Source organism: Gorilla gorilla, chromosome 8 (assembly GCF_029281585.2).
Source record: "Gorilla gorilla gorilla isolate KB3781 chromosome 8, NHGRI_mGorGor1-v2.1_pri, whole genome shotgun sequence".
NCBI lineage: Eukaryota > Metazoa > Chordata > Mammalia > Primates > Hominidae > Gorilla > Gorilla gorilla.
In genome coordinates this window covers 72,581,073-72,595,285 of record NC_073232.2, presented here as the reverse complement: position 1 = coordinate 72,595,285, position 14,213 = coordinate 72,581,073, and the positions used below count along the sequence as shown (strand labels likewise).

At 51.0% G+C, this 14,213-nt stretch overlaps 1 long non-coding RNA gene across 1 annotated transcript; it reads left to right on the top strand.

Moving 5' to 3' along the window:
• Positions 1–11,232: 11,232 nt before the first annotated feature.
• LOC101151599 (uncharacterized) lies at positions 11,233–13,776 on the top strand. Its single transcript, XR_175611.5, has 2 exons — positions 11,233–11,394; positions 12,222–13,776. It is a non-coding gene; the product is annotated as an uncharacterized lncRNA (long non-coding RNA).
• The last annotated feature ends 437 nt before the right edge of the window (positions 13,777–14,213 follow it).

Genomic DNA, 14,213 nt, shown 5'->3' with positions numbered 1-14,213 from the left:
AAATGTGTTCTGGCCGGGAGCCGTGGCTCACGCTGTAATCCCAGCACCTTGAGAGGCTCAGGCGGGTGGATCACTTGAGGTCAGGAGTTCGAGACCAGCCTGACCAACCTGGTAAAACCCGGTCTCTACTAAAAATACAAAACTTAGCTGGGCGTGGTGGCGGGCGCCTGTAATCCCAGCACTTTGGAAGGCGGAGGCGGGCGGATCACTTGAGGCTAGGAGTTAGAGACCAGCCTGACCAACATGGGGAAACCCCATGTCTACTAAAAATACAAAAATTAGCCTGGCATGGTGGCACATGCCTGTAGTCCCAGCTACTCGGGAGGCTGAGGCAGGAGAATCGCTTGAACCCGGGAGGTGGATGTTGCAGTGAGCGGAGATCACGCCACTGCACTCCAGCCTGGGCAACAGAGCAAAAACCTGCCTAAAAAAAAAAAAAGTATCACGTGGAGATGTGTGTCAGTTTGGGACTGTTTTCCAGCCTTTCCACACTCTCTCCCTCCCCATCTGTCCCTCCATCTCCACCAAGCTGTGTTTTGATGTTGTATTTGCATGATTTGGTGTATCTGGCATTTTAACATTTGCAGGGCAAATTTCTCTCCATTTTGGGTTTTTCTCTGCCTGTTCTTTTGTGTTTATTCTTTCAGATAAACTTAATTCTTTTTCCTTTAATGTCCTCTGATAAAAATATGCTTCAGAGACCATTGCATGTCACTGGGTTATCAGTTTTAATAGCTGCAAAAATTACATGGAGTGCTTAGACCATCATTTATTTAAGGAGTCTATTTTGGTTGTTTTCACTTTTCCCCCATGCCCAGTGGCGATGGCTTTTGTGCAGCGTAGAGGTTGAAAGAAAGGGAGTTCCACTGCTTAAACTCAAAATGTGTTTCTACTATAGTGGGCCCTCCCTACCTATGGGTTCCAATTCATGGATTCAACCAACCATCAGTTGAAAATATTCAGAAAAAGAAGTGGATGGTTCTGTCTGTACTGAACATGTACAGACTTTTTTCCTTGCTGTTAGTCCCTAACGTATAACACCTGTTTCCATAGCATTTACAGTATACGAGGTATTACAGATAACTTAGAGATGGTTTCAGCTCTACGGGAGGATGTGCGCAGGTTACATACAGATACTATGTCATGCACAAGGACTTGAGCTTCGGTGGATTTTCATATCTTCAGGGGTCCTGGAACCAATCCCCTACAGAATCCTAGGGACGACTGTATTTGCCAGTCCTGTGACTTGGACCAGGCATTTAATCTTTCCCAGCCTCCATTTGCTAATCTTTATAATGGTGATAAGTGTTAAACCCTCCACTGTTTCAGTGGGGCACATCCCAGCACATGCTGGTGACCACTTTTCTGGAGTAGATTATTTGAAGCAGGATTGGAATCATCAGTCAGGGAGTAGGTACATTTCCCCTCCACATTTGCAAGTCACTTCGTGTTCCTAAACGGTTGTGCCAGATCCCATGTCCTCCCACAGGGCAGGAAGTGCCCATCTCCCGACTCCACTGGTGGTGAAGGGGCTCAGGGCTTTTCATCTTGCCAGTCTGGTGAGCACAAGGCGCATTTCATTATTGTTTACATTTGCATTTTTATTAGACAGCAGGAGGGTTTTAGCATCTCTTCAAGTGTTTATTGGCCATTCTCCTGTCTCCTGCAATTTCTGCCAATCCTCTGCCCATTCTTCTGTTGGGTTGGTTGCCTTTCACATATTGATTTTGTAAAAGCTCTTTATATATTCTCCATTTAAATCCCGTGGCTGCTTATAAATGTTATAAAAGACTTTTCCCTAGTATGACGCTTACCTTTTGACGTGTCCATGAGGCCTTTCTATATTCAGAGGTTTTCAATATTCGTATAATCAAACCTGGTAGTTTTCCTTTTGGTTTTGAGGTTGTGTCTTGTTTGGGTGAGTCTTTCCTACCCCTTTGACTACAGAAATGCCCTTTCATTTATAATATCCTCCTATTATGAAACATATTTCCACATTTTCTAAATTTTTAATTTTTAGCTGAGAAATAAATTAGTAATTATTAAAGTATTAATTACTTTTATCTTGTTATTAATTATTGGTTTTATTTATTTACATGTAGTTGGCTTACATTTAGTTTAGTATAACTTAATTACTTTAAAGTAATGTATAAATATCTTCAGTTTGTACCGCATGTTCTCACTCATAAGTGGGAGTTGAACAATGAGAACACATAGACACAGGGAGGGGAACATCACACATCAGGGTCTATCCGGGGGTTGGGTGCAAGGGAAAGGAGAGCATCAGGACAAATACCTAATGCATGCAGGGCTTAAAACCTAGATGACAAGTTGATAGGTGCAGCACATGTATACCTATGTAATAAACCTACATGTTCTGCACATGTATCCCAGAACTTAAAGTAAAATTTTAAAAAAATTAATTAATTAAAAATATATATCTTCAGTTTGTAAACGTCCCGGCAACATGGGGACAGGGTTAAAAGAGTGTGTGTCATCCTTAGCTGCTCCCACCCCCTCATCTCCTCCCTAGTCAACCCAGCCGCCAGTCTGGCCTGCGCCTTTCAGGTTTCTTCCTAGACACTGGCATACATAGATCACTATTTTCTACCACGTGGTATCTTTTAAACACACACGATTTTTTTGTGCAGAAACTTTCTATTTTTACCTCTCATAAGTGTCCTGTGGGTTCTTTCCATGTCACTGTGATGTGTGTGTGTATGTGAGATTCAAGTTCAGCTTGCTAATTTTGTAGAAAGAATTACGCTCCACTTCCCCTGTGCTCTGGCCCTCCCTAACACAGCAGCCCATCCCTGGAGGCTGATGGAGCCCCTCGAGCACCTCTGCTTACCATTTCTCTTTGTTCTGTTTGTTCAGGTTTTCTGCCTCCTGCTAAGCCAATTTATACATTCCAAGAAAATCTTCCATTTCATCCAGGTGAAACAGAACCTACTGGAATGAAGCTGGCCTCCCGTCTCCTTGATTTGAAGCAGCTTCTCCACATTGGTTATTATGCCATTTTTCTAAATCTAACGTTTTAAAATTTGTGCCTTTTCTTTCTCTTTTGTTTGACTTCCCAGAGGTTTTTTTAACGGTCTTTTCAAAGAAGTGGTTTTGGGTTTTATTTATCAAATCTACTTTTATTATGGCTGTTTTAAAATTAAATATATTTATTTCTTGTTTCCCTTAAAAAAGCTTCTTGTATGTTTACTTAGTTTATATAATTTTATATGTCTTTTGTTGAAGTGTATTAACAAACACTTGCAGCTATAACATTTCCCCTGCGAACTGCTTTGGACATATCCAAAGATTTTGATAAGTCACACACTTATTGTAGTTTGTTTCTGAAAAGTTTTTCATTTTAGTTTTTATTTTCTCTTTTACTCAAATTATCATGTGCTTTCTCCTTTTATCCTGTTTCTGACAAATTAATCTGAGGATATAAATCTCTCCCTAAATGTCAATTTTGTTGAGTTTCATAATTTTAATATGTAATACCCTATTGCTATTGAGTTCCAGGCATTTTATAATTTTCATTGTGAAAACTAACTTTGTTTCCAAAACACACTTTTTCTTTTTTTTGAGACAGAGTCTCATTCTGTCGCTCAGGATGGAGTGCAATAGCACAATCTCAGCTCACTGCAACCTCTGCCTCCTAAGTTTAGGTGATTTTGTTGCCTCAGCCTCCCTAGTAGCTGGGTTTACAGGCTCTTGCCACTATGCCTGGCTAATTTTTTGTATTTTTAGTAGAGACAGGGTTTCGTCATGTTGCCCAGGCTGGTCTCGATCTCCTGACCTTGGGTGATCCACCTGCTTCAGCCTCTCAAAGTGCTGGGATTACAGGCATGAGCCACCATGCCCGGCCCCAAAATGCACTTTTAACATGGTCTTTGTTACTGCATGTTTCTAATTTTGTTGCTCCCTGGTGAGAGAATGTGATTTGTATAACAGCAATTCTGGGAAAGGGGCTGAAGCTTCCTGCTCCTTTAGCACAGCTAATTTTCCCAAACGCTGTCCATGAGCTTGGAAAGAGCATTGTACTCTGTTGGGATGGGCTCAAATCTCTCTGTAAAAATGAGTGTTCTTCTGTTGTTATTGTTTTGGTTTTTGTTTGTTTTGTTTTGTTTTCTGTCTCACTTGTTTTGTTTGCTCAGATCTTTTGATGATCCGGATAATCTTTTAATTTATGCAGGATGTTTCTCTGCTTGTGCAGGCTGGTGGGATGGGGGACTGGAGAGAGGACAGGTGTCTGCTTGCCCAGGACTGGCAAACTGTCACTTGCCCTGGTTATGCCTTGCCAGGAGCTCCCGTGCCTGTCTCTGAGAGTGTCATGAGCTCAGTGGTGGTAGTTGTGTGGTGGATGCACTTCCCCCTGGGTTGGGGGGTGGGTGGCTGGTCCTAACTGTTTGTTGTTGCAGATGAGACACGGGCGCACTTCTGCTTCCTGATGGATCTTGTCGGTCATTTGACTTCTTCCTGGTCTGGGCTCCTGAGGTGGCCCTCTGCAGGCCAAGCAGGAATGGAGCTGGCTGCTACAAGAGTTCCTTCACTAGAGGGCATCTCTCCTCTCTCCTCCCACACATGGGAACACACTGGTGGGCTTTCCTCCGCCCACTGTGGTCCACAGCCCGGCTTTCCACTCCTCACCCTCTGCTCTCAGACAGACCTGCTTTTCCCTGGTGTCTGTGAGAGGTGATTCTTCATGGTGCCAAGAATGTGGATTTTTTTGAGAGCAGGGACGCTCACAGATATTTGCACACGCATGTTCAAAGCAGCATGATTCACAAGAGTCAAAAGGTAGAAGCATTCTGAGGGTCTATGGGTGAGTGGATGGACAAGTGAAATGTGGTTATGCATACAGTAGACTGTTACTGAACCTTTAGCAGGAAGGAGACTTTTTTTTTCTTTCTTTTTGTGGAGAATGGGGTCTCGCTATATTGCCCAGGCAGGTCTCGAACTCCTGGGTTCAAGCTATCTTCCCACCTCTGCCTCCCTAACAGCTGGGATAATAGGCGTGAGCCTATAATATCACCCGGCCAGGAGGGAAATTCTGAGAGGCGTGCCAACACGCATGAGCCTTGAGGACATTGTGCTAGATGGAATAAGCCAACCACAAAAGGACATACATTGCGATTTCACTTACATGAGGGGCCCAGAATGGGCAAATTCAGAGACAGAAAGAGCAATGGTTAACAAAAGGAGGGAGCTGGTGTTCAATGGGTTCAATGTTCAATGGTGTTCAATGGGTATGGTTTCCTTTTGGGAAGATGAAAAAGTTCTGGAGATGGACGGTGGTAGGGGATATGCGAAAATGTGAGTGCACTTAATGCCAGTTAACCCCACACTAAAAGATGGTACAACTGTGCATTTTATGTTAGGTATATTTTCACCACAATTAAAAAATTTGAAAAGAGCATGGATTTTGGAGCTGATCTGCCTGTTTCAGATCCTGCCATGAAGTTCTACGAGCTTGAGCCAGTTCCTGGGCCCCCTGGTGCCTCAGTCCTGCATATAACACGGCGAGCGCGTGTGCACACGGCTCTGGGAGTTCTCGTGCAGCACTCAGAGCTCAGCGTGGGTGAGGGCGTCACTCTTCAGGGGGCGTCCTTGGGGCCTTGGAGAAGGGAGGCTCCGGGGCGCCACAGCAGTCTACGGGGAGAGGCCGGGCCAAGCGCTTGTTCACCCGCAGCCCTCTTAGGGAACTTTCACATGCATCTCCCACTAGGCCTAGGCACCCCTCCCCACCCTCCCTGCCCTCCTGGTTCCCTGATCTTCAGTGACCTTGTCCTTCAAGACTGAACTCCAGAGTCCCCACCCGAGGACCCGCAGTGCCCGGCCGCCGCGAGCTCGCGGGGTGTATGCCCGCCCCGAGGCTCCACCGCGCCTGTGTGCCGGGAAGCCTGGCTCCACAGGACCCTCAGGCGCTGGGCGCGCCGTCGCTGCAGCTGCCAGCAGCTCCTGAGGAAGTGGCTCGAGGCCCCGGGGCGGGTCAGGCGTAGGGTGGGCCCGCTGCCCTCAAACCCGCCCCGGCCGCACACAGGAGGCGCGATCAGCAGAGTCGTTGGACAGGGTTGGACACCGGCTGTCTCTTTCGGGCCTCGGTTTTCGCGTCTGAAATAAAAGCGCGCATCCTGGCCCTGGCGCCGTGCCTCTGCCGCGGTAGAGGTTTCCACCCCTATGAGCCCAATGCGCCTTCCAGGCTCGAGGGAGAGGGAGTGTGCGTGCGTGTGAACGCGTCACACTCTTGTGTGAACGCGTCATACGCTTGTGAAAGACGGTGCTTGTGCACACGCGTGTGCGTGCGTGTGAACGCGTCAGGGTACCCGAGGATGCACACACGCACGTGTGAGTGTACGCGAGTGCGTGCTCAGAGGACAGCTCTCAGCAGGCTGGGGACCTCCTTCCTCTCACCCCTGAGGGTTTTGGGGGACCAGCCCCCGTATCCGGGTCCTGCGGGATGCCCTGGGGCGAGCGCGCACCGCTGTGCTAGGGCTCCGGCTTTGTGGGGACCCGGCCTTCCCGGCCCGCACCACGAGGAGTTCCACGCAGTAGCCACGAGGTGGCGCCGCAGACTCGCTACCTCGGAGCGCGGCGGCTCCTGGCTCCCAGCAGCCTCGCCTAGGGCTGTGGCCAGGGCGGTCAGTCTCAGGCCCAGGCCGCTGCTGCCAGGAAAAGCAGGAACAATCGCCAGTCACGCCTGCTGATGCCCCTGAAGTGCTTATGCTCCCAGGCATGGGCTGACCGCAACGTGCATTCTCTCCTTTTATGTACCTACTGTTTGGAACCCTGTTTTTGTTTTTGTTTTTGTAAATCTGCCGCTTAAAAATACCCAGGGTGGAGCTAAAAGTACAGGCACTGCTCAACTTACCCCTGGCTGCCGCCCGATAAGGCCGCTGAGAGTGGAAAATGACTGAGTCCACCTGACTACCGAATAGCACAGCGTGGGGGCCTACCTTGGCCTGCTGAGAACACTGCCCTGAGCCTGCGGTGGGCAGAAGCATCAACACGAAGCCTGTTTTGTAGTCAAGTGTCGGATACCTCATGTAATCATTGACTACTGTACTGAAAGTGAAAAACCGAGTGGCCGTGTGGGACTCAAACGAGGGTTTCTGCTGACTGTGGATGGCTTTTGCATCACTATAAAGTTGAAAACTGTTAAGTGGAACTGCGGTTAAGTCGGGGCTGTGTGCGCTAGAGACCTGAGTTCTGCCGCTCCATAGCTGTGTGACTTTGGACACATATTTGAGCCTGAGTGTCTTCTACACAAAATGGATTTCTTAGCATAACATACACATGTGTACGTGCCCGTGAGCATACGCGTGTGTGTTTGCATGAACACATCTGTGTATGCACGAGTGTGTGCACATCTGTATGTGTCTGTGTAAGTCCGTATGTACATTTGTGTGCATGTCTGTGTGTGCATATGTTTGTACGTGTGTGTGCTGTGCATGTGTGTGTTAAGGCCCTGGGGTGGAGCTGAGGAGTTGAGGGGAGATGCTGGGAGGGCAGCCAGCACCAGGTGTTTGTTGGCCAGGAGAGAAGCTGCCATCCAGGTGCACTCTAGGGCTCCTGCTTCAGTGGCACAAGGCTTCGGGATTGAGGAAGCTGGGGGCTGGAGCAGAGCAGTCCTGCACCTCATGGGAGGTGCAGAGTCAGGTCAGGAGGATGGAGAGAGTGCCAGAGAATGGGGGTAATCTGAGGCATCAGGAAAGGAAGACACAGGCCACGGAGAGGGCAGCTGGGCCCTGGGTGAGGCCGGCCCTCGGGAAGGAGGTGCCACAGGTAGGGGAGTGCCCAGATGGAGAGCCCAGGGGTATGGACCCACGGGTGTATGACAGTGGGGGTACTCCTGAAACAGCAGTGTTATCCAACAAGCAGGGTTGGGACAACTAGTTATTTCATTTAAAAAAACAGGTCAATGTCAGTCCTCATCCTATGCTTTAAAATAAGCTCCAGATGGACTCATGCTTTACAAGTAAAGAAGAAAAGGCAAAAAGAAATTAAAGAAAAGGCTTGTAAGCAGGTAGTTAATTGGGGGCAATCCCAGGATGCAGGAGAGAGGGGATGGAGCCACAGCAGGTCTGGGGAAGGGAGAAAAGCCGGCCCCGAGACCAGGGCCCAAGGACCCATTCAGGCCAGCAGTGCCTTCTGTGCACTTCCGCAAGGTCACATGTTCTTCCAAAGTTGCCATAATGGAGAGGTAGGCTTCCACGTAGTCTTGACTCCACTCGATTTCAATCCTTGGGTGACTTTTCCTGTGATCACACTCAGCCCTGATACGGCCATTGCTGGGGCCTCCCCTGGCTGGACGTTCTGCTTTTGGTCCACATTCTTTCCTCCTGCCCTGAGGCTGGCCATGGGCCTCCTGAAGGCTAGCTGGGAGGACCTCCCTTCCATGGCTGTGCTCTTGCTCTGCCCACGCTGTCGCCTCCATCTCCACCTCCCTTTCCATCCTCACCACCAGCACTCGAGTCAGTGGGGAGCTTTCCACTCACCAAGCCCAGGCAGGCGCGTCACATGAATTTCTCTTGAGCCTCCCACTAGAGGTAGTGGCACTGTTGTCACCCTATCTGCTGAGGATACGCTGGGGCTGGCAGGGGCTACCCAAGACCAAAGGTGTCGCTGTCTCCATCCTGTGCCCACCCAGCCCTGCCCCTTGGGATCCCTTCAAATCTTTTTTCTTTTTTTTTTTTGAGATGGAGTCCTGCTCTGTCTCCCAGCCTGGAGTGCAGTGGTGTGATCTCAGCTCACTGCAATCTCCGCCTCCCGGGTTCAAGCGATTCTCCTGCCTCAGCCTCCCAAGTAGCTGGGACTACAGGCACCCACCACCACACCCGGCTAATTTTTTTTTTTTTTTTTTTTGTATTTTAGTAGAGACGGGGTTTCACTATGTTGGCCAGGCTGGTCTTGAACTCCTGACCTCATGATCCCCCTGCCACAGCCTCCCAAAGTGCTGGAATTACAGGCATGAGCCACCACACCTGGCCCCCTTCAAATCTTAACAGAGAAGCCACCAAAGCCTCCTTGGGTCCATCACATGGGTGGACCTCCTGGGCCCTTCAGCCCCTGGGCTTCCCTTGAGGTCCTGGAGCTATGTGGGCTCCAGCTCTGGGAAGGTGGACCCCCACGCGTGTGTCCTGCCGTCACTGTCTCTATGGAGTCTGGCTCACACTAAGTGAGCCATAAGACCTTGTTCAATGTCATCTGTCCCACTGATTTCAGACTCATGGTGGAGTCTGAAATCATCTGTCCCCCACAGTGCATTCAGAGCCCTGTCTGGACTAGGGCACACACACATGCATGCTCATATATGCATATGCACACACACACATATGCATATGCACACACATGCATATGCACATATGCACACATACACACACATATGCATATGCACATATGCACACACATATGCATATGCACACATGCACACACATATGCATATGCACATATGCACACACATATGCACACACATATGCATATGCACACACACATGCAAGGCTGCAAGGCTCATGCACACACACACATGCACACACATGCACATGCATGCTCACATGTACAGGCACTCATGCACCTAGAGCCTTCTCATCCTTCACTTTGAGTCCCCCCTCCCCTTTCCCATCCTTGCCCATCCTTCAAAGGCTCAGTCAAAAGCCATCTTTTACAAATTGTCTCTGGTTGACTTTCTTTTTTTCCCCTCTTAGAAGAAGCGATGCTGTCCTCAGTCATCGAGCATTCACTGGGCGCTTCTTGTGTGCCAGGCCCCGACATGGGTCTTGGGCATGTTCCAGTTCTCATGTCATCAGGGCTCCTTGGTGAGTCGAGGGTGAGGAGGACACGGAGGCACAGGAGGCCACGGGGCAGGTCTAGGTCCACTCAGGCTCCAGAGTTCAGCCCTCCCTGCTGAGTCGGGGTGAGCAGGACAGATGCCTGCTCCTGGAACTCGGTGGGTGAGGTGGACAGGCATGCAGGGAGGCGCCAGGCTCAGGGGCTGTGGAACAGAGAAAGGAAGCTTCCAGGACATCAAACAGTTCCTGGAGTGCCAGGGCAAGAAGGGAATCTGGGTGGAGGAAAGCGTGAACAGGGCAGAGGTTGGAGGTGGATGTGGCCCCCGAGCACATTGGAGGCGACTGAGGTGCTCCTTGACTTTGGGCATCTTCGTTCATCCCTGCATTTGCACATTTGTTGAACACACCTACTGAGACACTTGTTTTCTTTCCATGGTCCATACATTAGGAACATAGAGTTAGCTTCCTGGGGAACTTTTTAAGAAGTATTCTTAGAGAAGAAACCAGGAGGCATCGTTGTGGGACGTTGGTCCAGGATCTTGGGTGTGTCCTTTGGTCTTTTGTGGGTCAGGTTAGCTGGAATTGTGTCCTGAGGTGTTGGGACTGCAAAGTACAGGTTCCCTCCTGCCCACACGGATGCCTTCAGGGAATGGCCTGTCTGCTTTTCTAAGAAGAACACTTAACTCAGCCTTGGCTGACCTCAGCTACCTGTGCTTTCTCCAGCCAGGCTCTGTGTTTTGTGCTTTTATTCTCGAAACAACCCTATTATTATCCCTGTCCCACAGACGAGATGCTGAGCCCCTGAGAGGCTCAGTAGGTGCCTGAAGGTCTTCCAGCCAGGAGGTGGCAGAGCCAGGGCCAGCCTGGCCTGAGGACTCCGAAGCTCCCATGGGCACAGCTCCTTCATGTCAGCTCTGTGTCGGGATTTTCTGTGGTTGTCACAGCCATCTTCCTGGTCAGCTAAGTTACAGACAGGGTGAAACTAGGATGGCCGAGCTGGAACCAGAGCTCATTCCTGAGCAGGGCACCTGGGCCCTGCCTACGGTGCTGGGCAGGCTCCTGGTGTGGAGGGCAGGCTCAGATCCTGCTGTCCCTGTGGCCGTGGGGCTTTTCTAGGCACCCTCCTGACTGCTAACACCAGGAGGGCCTATGATATGGGACCGCTGCCCCATGACGTGTGCCAGGTTTCTGCACGTGACCACTGGGAAAGGCTGGCCCTGGGCTGGGTGGACCCGCACTGCCCGCTGGCCCCTGCACCCAGATGGTGCAGCCCACACCCCTCTGATGCCCACCCACGCCCGGCTCTGGGACTTCCCTCCTTCCGCTGTGTCTGACCCTGGTTGCCCTTGTTCTGCCACTGGCTTGTAGCAGCCTTTCCGGAAGCCATGTCCTCCAGGGAGATTTGATTATGTCCTGGTGGTGCGACCTCGCTAATGCAATCAGGAAGTTTTCTCAAGACTTCAGCTGCTTTGTTGGCAGCCAGGCCTGGCTCTCAGCAGCTCTGCAGGCTGGAAGGGCCCAAGAGACCCTTCACCCACCCGGTGTCTCCAGCAGCAGGGAGGGGTCCGGGGCACAGCCCATTGCTGCTCTGCTCTCCTCCCTTCTTGGGGTAAGCTCCTTTGCTCTGATTTTATTTGGAATCATCGAAAGCCTCTATCTGTCTAGAAAAAGCACTTAGCAATGAGGAATCAGCACTGCAGAGAATACTCCAGAAAGCAGCCATTTTCCATCAAGATTAGGCTCTTAATTGAAAATTTTAAGAGGAGAGGAAATTAGGGGAGAATCCAGATATTCTCTCCATTATGGTAATCAGCTGTAATCAGAGCCTGAGAGCTGTACTCAATCCCGGGGGTTCTCCCAGGATTACCAGAGCTGCCACAGTCACCTTCACCGACCTGCACTGGAGTCAGTGGGAGGGGCTGGCGGGGTCAGGGCCACTCTGGCAAGTGGATCCAGGAGGGCTGGGCTGGATCCAGGGGGCTGAGTTCAGAGGGAACTCTGCTTAGCAAGTGTGAAACACAGGACTGGGCCTTCCAGGCAGAGGGAAGATTGAGAATTGCGGCTGAGCGAGTGCGTCCAGGGGCCCCAGTTTAGTTGAGGGTCTAAGTTTTCCCAGCAGGGCAAGGTTGAGGGTGAGGATGCTGCAGGCCAGTTTTCTATGGCCTCAGAGTGAGGACAAGAAGGGGGAGATGGGCCACAGGGATGAGGGTGCCTGCTCCCTGCAGCAGGGTGCACACCATGGCTGTGCAGAGGCAGCAGGTGGCAGGTATTAGGAAGAAGCCCTTCCCGTGTGTGTCCTAGGGGCTGGGCACAGCCTGAGCACAACCCTTTGCTCACGGTTGCAGAAGCCCATCCACATGGGGTCTTGCTGAACTGGCTTCTGTGGGGCTGGGAAGGACTGGCCTGGCCTCTTTGCTCACTTCACCTTATGGGCAGTGTCCTGCAGGTTTCTGTGAGCAGAGCAGACAGAAAGGAGATGCCCAGTGATGCCAGCTGTCCCCTGCAGAGCTTCCTGGAGCCTGGGCTCTAGGCTGAGGGTCCTTGAACAGACGTCATCTCCCTGGCTTCAGCAGAATCACCCACAAACCCACCCTGTGCCCACCCTCCCATCACAGAGAGCAGCTGCTGGAGAACAAGGCATGAGACTTTGGAGACCTGGAGGAGCAGGAGACACAGGAGACAATGGCCAGGATGGTCATGGTGGCACGGCTACGCCATCACTGATTTCTGCCCACCCGCCCCCTAAGTCTCACTTGCTGCTACTCTCAATTTCCTAGTTAATGCTTCGGAGAGCACCAGTCCTGAGATGAGAGGCGGGATGTTCACTCTCTGGGAGTTGAGATGGAACCCAGGCAGTTAGAAAAAAGTGCCACAACCACGTGCTGGGCCTACTACTTGCCAGGAGCTTCGTGAGTCATCCAATTCCTAAAACAACTGTGCTGCGTATGCTCCACTACGCCTGGGCGACTCGGGGAAATGGGGCTGCGGGAGGCTCAGTGACCTGCCCTGGGTGACACGGATAGTGTGGATGCCCTGTCCATGCATGGGGCTGTGCTAGGAGAGGACAGGATCATCCCCGGAAGCTGCTCCTGCGTCCACTGCTCACGGTGGCAGCTGCTTGGGCTGACAACCGCCCCTCCCTCCTGCTGATGAGTCCGTGGATGTATTCAGGCACATGGCAGCAAGGTCTCCTGTGTCCCAGAGGCGACTAGGACCCACAAGTGAGCAGCAGGTGCCCCCCTCCCTCATGCTAATGCTCATCACGGGACGAAACCCAAGGTGGTATTGGAGCCAGGGGCTGTGGCCATGACAGCCACCCACTCCAGACGATATCCACATTCGGAATAGTTCAGAGTGGCCTGCCTTGATGACATCACGAAGTTCTCCATGGAAATGTGTCACAGAACCAGAACTTAATGGCATTTGGATGAGGTTGAGATGAGATCAGGTCACAGAAGAACGTTATCAAGTTAGGTGGGAAACAGCTGGAGACTCTGGAATGTCCTCAGGACCTTTATCTAAGCAAACACATGATAAGGTCTTTCCCAAGAAATAAGTGTGGCTTTTTGTCCTGGTTGAGGAGGGTTGTTGTGGATCTTTTCCCCTTTTTACCTTGGCTTCCAGGAAGCTCAGTGCCAAGTTTTATGCTCCACCCCAGACCTACTTTCCTTGGACTGGCCCTCAGGTGCAGCCCTTGGTCTCTCCTTTCTTTATCGCATGAGCCCGCTTGGTTTCTGTACATTTTGTCCACTGGTGCTGACGGCTGGACACCCTTTCCTGAAGGAGATGGGGCATAGAGTGAGTGGATGATGATGGGCTGTGACAGGGCCCGCTGCCAAGGATGTGGGCTACAAGGTGTGGGCTGGGAAGGAAGAGGAGGACCCTGCATCTCAGGGGGCAACCAGGAGCACATTCTGGGGAGCACACACCTGCGGTGTTATCATGGCCACTGCCCATGACCTGGACACTGGAATAAACAGGATGTGGCGAAGCCTTCTGTGTATGGGGGAAGACTTCCTTACTCGCCACTGCTGTCACGCTCTTTGGCCATCTTGACCCATCACTCAGGCAACATCAGACGCGTCTCTCTGTTCAAGGGCTCTGCCCCTAACCTTGTGCCAGAAAGAGGCTTGACAGTTTGTCCTGTCTCGAGGTTTCCTCCATATCTCTTGCTGGGGATCCCGTAGACTGTTCTGATTTTTACCGATGAAGACAGTGCCATGGTGAGCCTAGCAGTGCACACAGCTCTTCTCTTTCCCAATCATTTCCATGGGCGAACCCCTGAGTGTAGAATGACCACTCCAGTCAGATTGTGAATACAGTGAACTGTGGGCCATGGGCTCCCAGGACACTGCCCCGGCCTGGCTCCTGCACCCAGACTCATTGCTGTTGGCTTTGCCATGGTAACACTAGTTTGGTATAAAACTG